We start from the raw sequence: 16,416 nt of genomic DNA, 5'->3' as shown, positions 1-16,416 counted from the left end.
ACAATGTGGAAACAAAGCAGGACAGCGACAGACATAGAGAATGAAGATGGCAAGTCTGATGATTTTAACATGACCAACCATCTAGTCATTCTCTCAGATAAGGAGTTTAGAGTCGCAATATGAAAGATCTTCTCTGAACTCTAAGAATGTATAGAAGAAAACACTAATAAGAATCCAGAGAATATGAAGATAGAAATTTAAAAACTCCAAACTGAAATTTCCATTCAAATAACAGGTCTGGAAAACTCAGTAGATGAATTGAAAAAAAAATGGATGAGGTTTCCCACAGGTTAACAGCAGATGAGGATAGAATTGATACACTAGAAAATGAGATGGATAACAACTCCATACAGCAGAAGAGATTGGGAAAAAGCCTTAAAGGAAATGATTAAATAATGGAAAAATTACACAAAGAATGTGAACAAATGAAAATAAAAGACTATGATAAGCTCAACAGAAACAACTTAAGAATCATTGGAGTCCCAGAGACACGGGAAGAAAACCTCCAGGAAGAATTAACGGTCAAGAACATCATTAAAGAGAAACTACCAGAGCTAAAGAGAACATGCAATCAAATCTTGCATGCCCGAAGAATACCAACTCAAAGAGATCCCAGAAAAAACACCCCAAGACACATCCTAGTCACAATGACGAATCCCACAGATAGAGACAGAATTCTGAATGCAGCAAGATCAAAAAGAGAAATTACATTCAAGGGAATATCCTTGAGATTTACCGCAGAACTGTCACAAAAACACTCAAGGCCAGAAGGCAGTGGTGGGGCATAGGGACAAAACTCAATGAAATAAATGCTTCTCCTAGAATACTGCACCCAGCAAAACTCAATTTCAGGTTTGAAGGAACAATACATAGTTTCACAGACAAACAACAGCTCAGAAACTTTCCTGACCCAAACCATTCTTAAAAGAAAAACTGAACGGCCTACTTTAAGACAAGACTGATCAACAGACACACCAAACTTTGATATAAAGATGGCACTAACTCCCAGGACAATTCTTTCTCTCAATGTCAATGGACTAAATGCACCAGTTAAGAGACACAGAGTGGCTAAATGGATCAAAAAACTCAATCCAACCATCAGCTGCCTACAAGAAACGTATCTGAATAGTCAGAAAAAACATAGACTCAAAATAAAAGGCTGAAGGAAAATCATCAAAGCAAACAATACCCATAAAAAGCTGGAGTGGCCATCCTATTATCAGATGATGCAAACTTTATACTCAGGAAAGTTATAAGGGACAAAGATGGACATTTTTTATTAATCAAGGGGTACGTACAGCAGGACAAAATCACTCTCCTAAACACATATGCATCTATGAGCATCCAGAAAAATATTTAATACAATTGTTGACAAAACTGAAAAATAATATCAGTAACAACACAATAATTGTGGGACCTCAACATGGCATTCTCAACACTTGATAGGTCAACCAGTCTGAAACCCAACAAGAATATACTAGACCTGAGAATAGAAATGAAAGAAAGAGACCTATTAGATATATATATGACACCCCATGCCCAAAAACTGGATACACATTTTTCTCCAATGTACATGGGACATTCTCCAGGATACACTACATGCTAGCACATAAAACATATCTCCATAATATCAAGAGGATAGAAATTTTGAAGACTAACTTCGCTGACCACAAGGCACTGAAATTATAGTTGAACTCAAAGGGACACAGAAGAAAAACTTTAATACCTGAAAGTTAAACAGCCTAGTAATTAATAACCAGTGGGTCCTAGAGGAAATCAAAACCTTCCTGGAAACAAATGACAATAGAGACACAAACTATCAGAACCTATGGGACACAGCAAAAACGGTACTCAGAGGAAAATTTATAGCTTTGCAAGCACACATCAAGAAAGAAGAAGCATACCTGAATAGCTTAATGATGCAACTCATAGAATTAGAAAGTGCTCAACAAAAGGAACCAAAAATAGGGAGACAGAAGAAAATAACAAAGCTAAGAGGAGAAATCAACTAAGTGAAAACCAAAAAAAAAAAAAAATCCAAAATATCAACGAAAGCTGAAGTTGGTTCTTTGAAAGAATAAACAAGATGGATAAATCACTTTCTTTTTTTTTTTTTTTTTTTTGGGGGGCCACACCCGGTAACACTCAGGGGTTACTCCTGGCTATGTGCTCAGAAGTTGCTCCTGGCATGGGGGACCATATGGGACACCGGGGGATCGAACCGCGGTCCGTTCAAGGCTAGCTCAGGCAAGGCAGGCACCTTACATTTAGCACCACCGCCTGGCCCTCGATAAATCACTTTCAAAACTAACAAAGGAAGAGAGAGAGAAACTTTATAACTCATATTAGGAATTAAAAAAGAGAGATCACTACTGATACGGTAGAGATTCAAAGGATAATCAGAAACTACTTTGAGAAAATCTATGCCACTAACAATGAGAACCTGGAAGAAATGGATAAATTCTTGGACTCTTATAATCTTCCACGGTTGAAAGAAGAGGATTTAGCATATCTAAATACCTCCATAATGATTGAGGAAATTAAGACATTAATCAAATATATTTTTTGTGCAATTCCCCCTTCAAGGTTTATTTTATTTTTATTTTACTTTTTTTGTAATGGTTTTTTTTTCAAACAGAAAAAGCCATTTTAATCACACATATACATTCATAGGACTTTAAACAAAATGTAATATAAAATATAAAAAAAACAAAACCCCACAACAAAAAAAATTTCATTTACTTGTAAACTGCTTAACAGCTGGTGGGTTGGCTGACAGGGCTGCCCAAGAAAAGCAAAAGCAGATATAATGAGGTACATTTTCAATGTATAACCACCACAGATCATGTGGACTGCTTTAGCAGCCCAGTCACCTTTTCCCCAATCTCGCCTCCTTAGAGACAAACCAGGGCAGTCCTCCCATGAATTGAGGGCTCCAGCTATATCGATAAGCACCTCAAAGAACAGACAAAACAAACAAACCAACAAAAAAACTAAAACAAACAAACAAAAATCATGCCATGGTCTTGAATTAAGAAACATGGTATAGCACATAACGAAAGAGAAGAAAGGAAGAAAGAAAAAATATATATAATTGGGGACAACACTTTCAATAATCGCACCCAAACAGAAAAATCGACCAAAATAGATAAATAAATCAAAAATAATAATAACAATAATAAATAAAGGTAATATATATTTATATAAAAAATAACCAAGATTTAGTGCTTTTTGTATTTGTTTTTTCCCTCCTGTCCTGGCACAGTAAATATTGGGGTCATTCGAAAAGGAATTCACTTGGCCTAAGAGATATGGGGTTTCTCTGTCCTTGGAGCATACTGTCATGGGATCAACTCTAGACTTTGCTCATGATCAGGATCCTTTACTTTCCCGATGGTGTTTTTGTTTTTGTTTTTTTTTTGGGTGTGTGGAAGACTTCTGCTCTATGTTTAGAGGTCTCAGTATCTGCACAGATCCTGAGGTGGGACTTATGTTGTCTGCCCCAAAATATCTGCCCAAAAAAAAAAAGCCCAGGCCCAGATAAATTCAATAATGAATTCTTTCAAACATTTCAAGAGGAACTACTACCAATCCTGGCAAGACTCTTTTATGAAATAAAAAAAAACAGGAACACTTCCAAGTAGCTTTTATGAAGCCAACATGAAGTTGATACCTAACTAAGACAGAGGTGCTACAAAAAAAGATAATTGAAGACCAATATCGCTGATGAACACAAATGCAAATATCCTCAACAAAATCATGGCAAATAGGATTCAATGCCTCAATAAGAAGATCATCCACTACGATCAAGTAGGTTTCATCCCAGGAATACAAGGATGGTTTAATATAGATAAATATATCAACATAATATAGAACATTAACAACAAGAAAAATAAAAATCACATGATCATATAAAAAGATGCAGAGAAAGCATTTGATAAGGTCCAACACCCATTCTTGATCAAAACTCTCAGCAAGATGGGAATGGAAGAAATCTTTTTCAATATAGTTAAGTCCATCTACCACAAGCCAGTGGCAAATATTATTCTCAATGGAAAAAAACTAAAAGCCTTCCCTCTAAATTCTGGCACAAGACAAGGCTGTCCTCTCTCACCACTCCTATTCAACATAGCACTGGAAGTACTCGCTATAGCGATTAGGCAAGAAAAATATATCAAGTGAATCCAGATAGGAAAGGAAGAAGTCAAGCTTTCACTGTTTGCAGATGACATGATACTCTACTGAGAAAACCCTAAAGACTCTACCAAAAAGCTTCTAGAAACAATAGACTCATATAGCATGGTGGCAGGCTACAAAATTAACACACAAAAATCAATGGCCTTTCTATACACCAATAGTAATAAGGAAGAAATGGACATTAAGAAAACAACCCCATTCACAACAGTGCCACACAAACTCAAAGATCTTGGAATCAACATGACTAAATATGTGAAGGACAGGGCCGGCGAGGTGGCACTAGAGGTAAGATGTCTGCCTTGCAAGATCTAGCCAAAGAAAGACCGTGGTTCGATACCCCAGTGTCTCATATGGTCCCCCAAGCAAATGGCCATTTATGAGCGCTTAGCCAGGAGTAACCCCTGAGCATCAAACGGGTGTGGCCAGAAAAACAAAACAAAACAAAACAAAAAATGTGAAATGTGAAGAACCTATACAAAGAAAACGATAAAACTCTGCTCCAAGAAATAAGAGAGGACATGCAGAAATGGAAGCACATACCCTGCTCATGGATAAGCAGTATTAACATCATTGAAATTGCAATACTCCCCAAAGCATTGTACAGATTTAATGCGATCCCTCTAAAGATACCCATGACATTATTCAAAGAAGTGGATCAGGCACTTTTGAAATTCATTTGGAACAATAAACACCCTAGAATAGCTAAAGCAGTCATTGGGAAAAAGACTATGGGAGGAATTACTTTCCCCATCTTTAAACTTTACTACAAAGCAATAGTTATCAAAAAGCATGGTATTGGAATAAAGACTGGCCCTCAGATCAGTTGAATAGGCTTCAATACTCAGAGAATGTACCCCAAACATACAATCACCTAATTTTTGATAAAGGAGTAAGAAATCCTAAATGGAGGAAAGAAAGCCTCTTCAACAAGTGGTGTTGGCACAACTGGATAGCCACTTGCAAAAAATTGAACTTAGACCCCCAGTTAAGATCATGTACAAAGGTAAAATCCAAATGGATGAAAGACTTCGATATCAGACCGAAACCATAAGATATATAGAACAACACATAGGCAAAACACTCCAGGACATTGAGACTACAGGTATCTTCAAGGAGGAAACTGCACTCTCCAAGCAAGTGAAAGCAGAGATTAACAGATGGGAATATATAATGCTGAAAAGCTTCTGCACCTCAAAGGAAATAGTGCCCAAGATACAAGAGCCACCCACTGAGTGGGAGAAACTATTCACCAAATACTCATCAGATAAGGGGCTAATCTCCAAAATATACAAGGCACTGACAGAACTTTACAATAAAAAAAAACATCTAATCCCATCAAAAAATGGGGAGAAGAAATGAACAGTCACTTTGACAAAGAAACAATAGAAATGGCCAAAAGACACATGAAAAAATGCTCCACATCACTAATCATCAGGGAGATGCAAATCAAAACAACGATGAGATACCATCTCACACCACAGAGATTGGCACGCATCACAAAAAATGAGAACAAGCAGTGTTGGCGGGGATGTAGAGAGAAAGGAACATTTATCCACTGCTGGTGGGAATGCCGTCTAGTTCAACCTTTATGGAAAGCGATTTGGAGATTCCTCCAAAAACTGGCAATCAAGCTCTCATATGATCCAGCTATACCACTCCTAGGAATATACCCGAGGAACACAAAAATACAATACAAAAACCCCTTCCTTACACCTATATTCATTGCAGCACTATTTACCATAGCAAGACTCTGGAAACAACCAAGATGCCCTTTAACAGATGAATGGCTAAAGAAAATGTGGTACATATAAACAATGGATATATTATGCAGCTGTCAGGAGAGATGAAGTCATGAAATATACCTATACATGGATGTACATGCAATCTATTATGCTGAGTGAAATAAGTCAGAGGGAGAGAAAAATGCATAATGGTCTCACTCATCTATGGGTTTTAAGAAAAATGAAAGACATTCTTGCAATAATAATTTTCAGACACAAAAGAGAGAAGGGCTGGAAGTTACAGCTCACCTCATAAAGCTCACCACAAAGAGTAATGAGTTTAGTTAGAGAAATAACTACATTTTGAACTAAATCGAAAGCCTGTCTAGAGTACAGGCAGGGGTTGGGTGGGGAGGAGGGATATTTGGGACATTGGTGATCGGAATGTTGCACTGGTGATGGTGGTGTTCTTTCCATGACTGAAACCCAAACACAATAATTTATGTAATCAAGGTGTTTAAATAAAATATATATAAAAAAGAAACAAAAAGAATAAGCAGGAGGCTGAATTTTTTTAGTGTGGATCTATCCCTTCAACTGTTATTTCTATCAGTAGTTTCTTGATATTTAAAGCAAACATATTTAAATTCCTGCATACTAATAAAAGTTGAAATGGAAAAAAAGAAACTCCCTAAGAACAAAAGTCCAGGTCCAGATGGCTTTACAGGTGAATTGTATCAAACACTTTGAGAAGACTTACTACCATTGTCCACAGGCTCTTCCAAACCATTGAAAAGACAGGAATCCTCCCCAACACCTTTTATTTATTTTTGTCCCCCAATTCGCAATACAGACTAGGCAAAGGGCCTGGGTTGAGCTGTATATTGGGTGCATTTACTGTACCTCCTCTTTCTATATAGTCAGTATAAAGAACACAGCCTGTGGTAAGAATTGGGAGGCCTTATCTTTTCTTTTCTTTTAATTATATATATATATATGTATGTATGTATGTATGTATGTATGTATGTATGTATATATATAATCCTTTACCAGTGCAACATTCCCATGATACATATCCCAAGTGTCCTTCCTCCCCACCACACACTGGCCTGTTCTAGACAGGCTTTCTACTTTCCTCATTCAGTCAGATTTTGTTACGATAGTTCTCAGTGTAATTATTTCTGTGACTGCACTAAATGATCCCTGTGGTGAGCTTCATGTCAGAAGCTGGAACCTCTAGTCCTCCTCTTTTTTGCCCCTGAGAATTGTTACACAAATGTTTTTCATTTTTCTCAAAACCCATAGATGATGAGACCTTTGTTTATCTCTCTCCCTCTGACTTATTTCACTCAGCATAATAGATTCCATATACATCGATGTATAGGAAAATTTCATGACTTCGTCTCTTCTAATGGCTGCATAATATTCCATTATATATATGTACCATAGTTTCTTTAACCATTTATTTATTGAGGGGCATCTAGGCTTTTTCCAGAGTCTGGCTATTGTAAACAATGCTGCAATGAATATAGGTGTGAGAAAAGGATTTTTGTATTATATTTTGTGTTCCTAGGATATATTCCTAGGAATGGTACAGCTGGATTGTATGGGAGCTGAACTTCCAGCTTTTGGAGAAATCTCTATATCGCTTTTCACAAATGCTGGACCGGACGACATTCCCACCAGCAGTGAATAAGAGTTCCTTTCTCTCCACATCCCTGCCATCACAGCTTGTTCTCATTCTTTCTGATGTGTGCCAATCTCTGTGGCATGAGATGGTACTTCATAGTTGTTTTGATTTGCATCTCCCTGATGATTAGTGATGTGGAGCATTTTTATGTGTCTTTTAGCCATTTGTATTTCTTCTTTGTCAAAGTGTCTGTTCATTACTTCTCCCCATTTTTGATGGGGTTAGATGTTTTTTCTTGTAAAATTCTGTCAGTGACTTGTATATTTTGGATATTAACCCCTTATCTGATGGTTATTGGGTGAATAGTTTCTACCTCTCAGTGGATGGCTCTTGTATTCTGGGCACTATTTTCTTTGAGGTGCAGAAGCTTCTCACCTTTCTGATTTCACTTGTTGGAGTGTACTGTTTTCTCTTTAAAGATAACTTTAGTCTCAATGTCATAAAGTGTTTTACCTACATATTTTTCTATGTACTTTATGGTTTCAAGTCTGATATCTAGGTCTTTAATCCATTTGGATTTTACCTTTGTATATGATGTTAACTGGAGGTCTAAGTTAGCTTTTGTACAAGTGGCTAGCCAGTTGTGCAAATACCACATATTGAAGAGGCCTTCTTTGTTTCATTTAGGATTTCTTGCACATTTATCAAAATTAGGTAATTGTATGTCTGGGGAACATTCTCTGAGTACTCAAGTCTGTTCCACTCATCTGAGGGGGTGTCTTTATTCCAATACCATGCTGCTTTTTGATAACTATTGCTTTGTAATACAGTTTAAACTTGGGGTAAATAATACTTCCCATATTCCTTTTCCGAAGTATTGCTTTAGCTATTCGTGGGTGTTTTTTGTTCCAAATAAATTTCTCCTTTTATGAGGCTAATATCAGACTCATTTTCAAAGATGGCAAAGACACCACCAAGAAAGAAAACTACAGACCAATCTCACTGATGAACATAGATGCAAAAAATACTCAACAAAATTTTAGCAAAGAGAATCCAGCACTACATAAAAAGATTATGCAACATGACCAAGGTGTTTCATGCCAGGAATGCAAGGTTGGTTCAACATATACAAATTAATCAACATCATACACCACATTAACAACAGGAAAGACAAAAACCACATGATCATATCATTCGATGCAGAGAAGGTGTTTGACAAAGTCCAACATTCGTTCATGTTGAAAACTCTCAGCAAAATAGAATTAGAAGGAACCTTCCTCAACATATTTGCAGCTATCTGTGAAAAGCCCACAGCCAACATTATCTTTAATGGAGAAAAACTGAAAGAATTTCCACATAGGTCAGGAGCTAGACAAGCTGTCCACTCCCTCCACTCTAATTCAATGCAATCTTAGAAGTCCTAGCAATAGCAATCCGACAAGAGAAGGGAATCAAAGTAATATAAATTAGGAAAGAGGAACTCAAGCTACCTCTTTATGCAGATGATATGGTGATATATATCAATAACCCTAAAGAGTTCGCAGTAAAACTCCTAGAAACAATTAACCAATACAGCAAAGTGGCTGGATACAAAGTCAATACACAAAAGACAGTAACATTTCTCTATAAAAATAACGAAGTAGAGGAGAGAGATATAAAGAACACAATTCCATTTAAAATAGTATCAAAAACTATTAAGTATCTAGGAATCAACCTTACAAGGTAAGTGAAGGACCTATACCACAGAAACTTCAAAACACTTCCGAAAGAAATTAAAGAGGATCTAAGGAAATGGAAGAACATACCATGCTCATGGGTAGGTGGAAACAACATAGTCAAAATGACTATCCTACCCAAATCCTATATAGATTCAATGCACCCCTATCCAAATTTAGACATCATTCTTTAAAGACCTAGAACAATCAATCATAAAATTCATCTGGAACCACAAAAAACCCAGGATAGCCAAACACATACTGAAAAACAAGAAACTGGGTGGCATATCTTTACCTAACCTGAAGTTGTACAATATAGCCATGGTGATCAAAACAGCATGGTACTGGAACAAAGACAGAGCCTCAGACCAGTGGCTTAGAACAGAATTTCCGGATATAAATCCCCAGTTATACATTCAACTAATATTTGACAAAAGAGCCAAGAACTTAAAATGAAACAAAAAAGTCTCTTCAGCAAATAGTGTTGGTACAACTGGAAAACCACATGTAAGAAATTGAAAATTGACCCATATCTCACTCCTTATACAAAAGTTAACTCAAAATGGATTAAAGACCTTGAAATCATCCAAAATCTATAAAGTTTATTGAGGAAAATAGGCAGAACACTTGAAGACCTATATATCAAAAAAGTCTTCGAGGATGGAGCACCAATGACAAGAACTTTAGCATCAAACATAAACAAATGGGACTATATCAAACTAAAAAGCTTCTGCATGGCGAAAGAAACACTACTTAAAACAAGAAGACTGTTAAGTGAATGGGAAAATGTCTTTGCACTCAACACGTCAGATAAAGTGCTGATACCCAGAATATACAAAGCACTCCAAAAGCTGAGCCCCCCAAAACCAAATAAAGCCATAGAAAAATGGGGAGATGAAATGAATAGACATTTCTCTGAGGAAGACAGAAAGATGGCCAACAAACACATGAAAACATGATCACCTTCACTAATAATTAGGGAAATCCAAATCAAGAGAATAATGGGGCCAGTGCTGATGGCTCACATCAAAAATAACAGGAACAATCACTGTTGGTGGGGATGCAGTATAAATGGAACTCTCATCTACTGCTGGTGGGAATGCCCCCTAGTACAACCCCAATGGGAAACCGTCTGGAGAGTGCTCAAGGAACTCAGAATGGAGCTGCCATTTGATCCAGCAATTGCTCTCCAAGGTATCTACCCCCAAGTCGGAAGGACATGCATCCCAAAGTATGTCTGCACGCCACTATTTATCACAACACTCAGTATAATAGCCAAGTCTTGGAACCAACCTCTATGTCCAACAACATATGAGTGGATCATTAAGATGTGGTATCTATACACAATGGAATACTACATGGTGGTTAGAAATGATGCAGTCATAGACTTTGCAGCAATTTGGATGGACATAGAAAATATTATGTTAAATGAAGTAAGCCAGAAGGTGAAAGATAAACACAGAATGATAGCACTATTCTGAAGTATGTAGAATATACACAATATAAACAACTAATACTCCATGATCAAATAACAGGGTTTAACAGGATAGAATCTCCAAACACTGTAATAATCAACATATACTGGGGAGTAGTGTCCAAAACAAATGGAATAGGAACAACACAAAGCCCGACTACACATTATTCCATTAAGAACCCAGCAACAGCACAAACAGCAGTGTAGAGAGAACAGGTATGTAATCAGCCTTTTACTACAAAGGCCCATAATAATTTCTTAGGGATCTAATACAGGATTACAGGTAAAAATTAAGATGAGAAATTACTGACTCCAAGGGAAGCGTTTCAAAACAATATATTTTAATGCCTTAACCTTACTATATTTAAAATAACCTCTCAGTTTTTCTGTCCATAGGAGTTCTTGGATACAAAGGGTGAACAACCTAAGGTGTCACATCGGTGCTCAGTCACATGAGATTCCATTCTCAGCTTGCATTATGAAAATGTCTTGATAAAACACTTTAACATACCCTTTATCTCTATGTTATCCCCTCTATTAGAACCTGAAGCAAGGGACCAGCCAGACCACAGAAGAAGCAACTGTGACCTACAGACTTATACTATAGGGCCTACTCATAGAACACATTCAAGTAAACTAACAGTTCCTTGCTCTTTTTTATCCCTTCTCACTACTTCTTTTTTATCTCTTTTCTCCCTCTTCTATCTTTTCCTCATTATCATCAATTCAATCCATGTCAAATAAAAACCACACGGTAACCATCTCTATAGAAAAGGAAACCTGATATATAAGGAGCTGCGGACAATACTGCAAAGGGTAAACACCTATATAGATAGACCTCACTAACACAATGTTTAGTACTCGAGTTGCGAAACCTATATGTATCCAAAAGTTGATCTATTACTTTCTTTACCTTACATGTTTACATATTTACCTATCTTTCTGTACTCAGCTTATCTCTTGCTCTCCCCACCTTTTTTCATTAATATATACTTAAGCTAACTTCTATATGTTTATATGTGGGCAGGAGCACACAGAGATAGGAATCCTCCTTGAGAGCCAATCCGAAATTATAAACAACCCATACCTATAGCCTGTATAGCCCCTCTTGTATACTATCCCCCGCCCTCCTTCAGAAATCCAACTATCCCTTCACCTCTCAATCCCATCCCCGATTTCCCACCTTATTAAAACTCTTCACCCTTAGTTCTTAATCCATTAGGCATCAAGACCAACCTCCTACCCCAATGAACCAGTACCCAGCAACCAAGAGAAGAGACACCCACTCAAACCCACACCTCATTCCTGGCAGAAAATACAACCAATACCCCTACTGACTCATGCTGTGTGGCCCTCCTTATCACCTCTCCCTAACGTGGATTGTGACTTAATACCGGACTTGGTTCCAAAATGATCCCCACTGCAAGAACTCTACCCAAGACCTCCCTGCTGCAAATCTTTTTTCAATCTCAGGAAGGCCAGGGTGTGTAACGAAAAGGCTCCCTGGATCCCACACCCCACAAGAAAATTTCAAAAGACAATGGGGAAGCCTATACTTTCATCATAAGTATAAGACCTATATAACACTACCTTTTAACCTGTTTTTCTCCAAATGTAAGGTAATATCCTGCATCACTTTGTTCCTTTAATTAGTTTTTCATTTATTTTAAAAAAATTTTTTTTCTTTATATATGTGAGCACATATATTTTTATTTTTTGTCTTGTTTCTGTTTTCTTCTATTTCCACCTCCAAATGCACCAGCAATATACTGTAGTGCCATTTCTTACTGCAAAAGCATATTAAAAAGGAGGGAAATTTTACATATAAAAACAAGATCTTATCTACTAGGAATAAGAACTCATACTTTTTTTACAACACAGAGGCATCTCCCACCTTGAACATATGTCATGTGGACCCAACTTAGACCCCAGGGAATTAGACACTGACAGTCCAGCCTTGACTCCTGGATCCCAGACATAGAAACAACACAGTTCTCCACAATAGCTCCAAGAATCAAATCCCCTCCGGGGCATCCTTAATACTGCTCTGACATCAACATGTGCCAGTTCTAAAATGATATATTGACAACAAGGAAATGGGAACAACTTGATCTAAGAGCAGGTTGTCCTACCTCACCAGCCAATGATAAGACAAAACCAGAAGACTTGTCACCCTTTGATTTGTGCAAAAGCCAAGATCGCTATCTACAGGTGACTGGTTGTTACAACCATGACTAGACATTACGCATCATGGAACCAATAAAATAAGCTCTAGCCTAGGTTTTGGTCTACGATCTGTACAACAATTCCAGAATTCTGACTGAGACAACTGCAACTGAATGGGTCTTCTGGAAACATAACGAAAGACTATTTCAGGCCCCATCCTAGGAGCAGTGCAATGACCAAGACCACCAACTACAGAAGATGGATTAAAATGACACTGAAGGAACAGAACTGCTAGAACCACATAGAAAGACTTCATCATAAACTCCATTCCTTGACCTGTGCAGACACCAAGATCTCTAGATACAGAGGTATGATTTTACCACCCATGATGAAGCACAAGTATTCCATACAACACAAAAGCACCAAAGGGAGAGTAAATGAACATGCAAGGAGTCTATAGTTAATCCCATGAGACTATACTTAAAGGGTGGAAAAACCCTGTATCTCCTAGGCCAAGGGAATTCCCTCTTTAATGACACCAATATTTACTGTGCCTATGCAGGAAAAAAAGCACAAAATAATCTTTTTATCTATTTGTCTATTTATTTATTTATTTTGACTTCTTTATTTTGGTGTAGATATTGAAGTTCATGTCTCCAATATTATTTTATTTTATTTATATTTTTCTTTCATTTTGCGCCCTGGCATGGTATTATTTCAGGACCAAGACTATTATGTGGTGCTTGTCTTTATTGCTGTAGTGCTCACTGGATATTTTATTTGATTTTTTTTTTATTGTTTTGGTGTTTAAATTCCTTTTTTCCTGTGCTCTCTCAAACTGAGGTTGAGAGACTCTAGAAGGATTCCAACAATTTTCGGCTTATTTGATTTTTTTTATATTCAAATATTTTTTTATTTAAACACCTTGATTACATACATGATTGTGTTTGGGTTTCAGTAATAAAAGGAACACCACCCATCACCAGTGTAACATTCCCATCACCCATGTCCCAAATCTTCCTCCTCCCCACCCGACCCCCACCTGTAATCTAAACAGGCTCTGCATTTCCCTCATACATTCTCAATATTAGGACAGTTCAAAATGTAGTTATTTCTCTAACTAAACTCATCACTCTTTGTGGTGAGCTTCCTGAGGTGAGCTGGAACTTCCAGCTCTTTTCTCTTTTGTGTCTGAAAATTATTATTGCAAGAATGTCTTTCATTTTTCTTAAAAACCCATAGATGAGTGAGACCATTCTGCGTTTTCTTCTCTCTCTGACTTATTTCACTCAGCATAATAGATTCTGTGTACATCCATGTATAGGAAAATTTCATTACTTCATCTCTCCTGACAGCTGCATAATATTCCATTGTGTATATGTACCACAGTTTCTTTAGCCATTCGTCTGTTGAAGGGCATCTTGGTTGTTTCCAGAGTCTTGCTATGGTAAATAGTGCTGCAATGAATATAGGTGTAAGGAAGGGATTTTTGTATTGTATTTTTGTGTTCTTAGGGTATATTCCTAGGAGTGGTATAGCTGGATCGTATGGGAGCTTGATTTCCAGTTTTTGGAGGAATCTCCATATTGCTTTCCATAAAGGTTGAACTAGACGGCATTCCCACCAGCAGTGGATAAGGGTTCCTTTCTCTCCACATCCCCGCCAGCACTGTTCGTTCTCATTCTTTGTGATGTGTGCCATTCTCTGTGGTGTGAGGTGGTATCTCATTGTTGTTTTTATTTGCATCTCCCTGATGATTAGTGATGTGGAGCATTTTTTCATGTGTCTTTTGGCCATTTGTACTGCTTCTTTGTCAAAGTGTCTGTTCATTTCTTCTCTCCATTTTTTTATGGGATTAGATGATTTTTTCTTGTAAAGTTCTGTCAGTGCCTTGTATATTTTAGAGATTAGCCCCTTATATGGTGGGTATTGGGTGAATAGTTTCTCCCACTCAGTGGTTGGTTTTCTATCCTGGGCACTATTTCCTTTGAGGTGCAAAAGCTTCTCAACTTAATATATTCCCATCTGTTAATCTCTGCTTTCACTTGCTTGGAGAGTGCAGTTTCCTCCTTGAAGATGCCTGTAGTGTCAATGTCCTGGAGAGGTTTGCCTATGTGTTGTTCTATATATCTTATGGTTTGGGGTCTGATATTGAGGTCTTTAATCCATTTGGATTTTACCTTCGTACATGATGTTAGCTGGGGGTCTAAGTTTAATTTTTTGCAAGTGGCTAGCCAGTTGTGCCATCACCACTTGTTGAACAGGCTTTCCCTGCTCCATTTAGGATTTCCTGCTCCTTTATCAAAAATTAGGTGATTGTATGTCTGGGGAATATTTTCTGATTATTCAAGCCAATTCCACTGATCTGAGGGTCGGTCCTTATTCCAATACCATGCTGTTTTGATAACTATTGCTTTGTAGTAAAGTTTAAAGTTGGGGAAAGTAATTCCTCCCATATTCTTTTTCCCAATGATTGCTTTAGCGAGTTTAGGGCGTTTATTGTTCCAAACAAATTTCAAAAGTGCCTGATCCACTTCTTTGAAGAATGTCATGGGTATCTTTAGAGGGATAGCGTTGAATCTGTATAATGCCTTGGGGAGTATTGCCATTTTGATGATGTTAATCCTGCCAATCCATGAGCAGGCTATATGTTTCCATTTCCGCATGTCCTCTCTTATTTCTTGGAGCAGAGTTTTATAGTTTTCTTTGTATAGGTCCTTCACATTTTTAGTCAAGTTGATTCCAAGATATTTGAATTTGTGTGGCACTATTGTGAATGGGGTTGTTTTCTTAATGTCCATTTCTTCCTTATTACTATTGGTGTATAGAAAGGCCATTGATTTTTGTGTGTTAATTTTGTAGCCTGCTACCTTGCTATAGGAGTCTATTGTTTCTAGAAGCTTTTTGGTAGAGTCTTTAGGGTTTTCTCAGTAGAGTATCATGTCATCTGCAAACAGTGAGAGCTTGACTTCTTCCTTTCGTATCTGGATTCCCTTGATATCTTTTTCTTGCCTAATCGCTATAGCAAGTACTTCAGGTGCTATGTTGAATAGGAGTGGTGAGAGAGGACAGCCTTGTCTTGTGCCAGAATTTAGAGGGAAGGCTTTTAGTTTTTCTCCATTGAGGATAATATTTGCCACTGGCTTGTGGTAGATGGCCTTAACTATATTGAGAAAGGTTCCTTCCATTCCCATCTTGCTGAGAGTTTTGATCAAGAATGGGTGTTGGACCTTATCAAATGCTTTCTCTGCATCTATTGATATGATCATGTGGTTTTTATTTTTCTTGTTGTTGATGTTGTGTATTATGTTGATAGATTTACGGATGTTAAACCATCCTTGCATTCCTGGGATGAAACCTACTTGATCGTAGTGGATGATCTTCTTAATGAGGTATTGAATCCTATTTGCCATGATTTTGTTGAGGATCTTTGCATCTGCATTCATCAGCGATATTGGTCTGTAATTTTCTTTTTTCGTAGCATCTTTGTCTGGTTTAGGTATCAGGGTGATG

General features: G+C 37.4%; 1 non-coding gene across 1 annotated transcript; it reads right to left on the bottom strand.

Annotated features, from left to right (window-relative positions):
* Window positions 1-6,746: 6,746 nt before the first annotated feature.
* Window positions 6,747-6,879, bottom strand: LOC125999762 (small nucleolar RNA SNORA51). Its single transcript, XR_007492233.1, has one exon. It is a non-coding gene; the product is annotated as a small nucleolar RNA SNORA51 (small nucleolar RNA).
* Between the last annotated feature and the right edge of the window lie 9,537 nt (window positions 6,880-16,416).

The sequence above is a fragment of the Suncus etruscus genome, chromosome X (assembly GCF_024139225.1).
Source record: "Suncus etruscus isolate mSunEtr1 chromosome X, mSunEtr1.pri.cur, whole genome shotgun sequence".
NCBI lineage: Eukaryota > Metazoa > Chordata > Mammalia > Eulipotyphla > Soricidae > Suncus > Suncus etruscus.
This window is presented reverse-complemented; position numbering and strand designations above follow the sequence as displayed.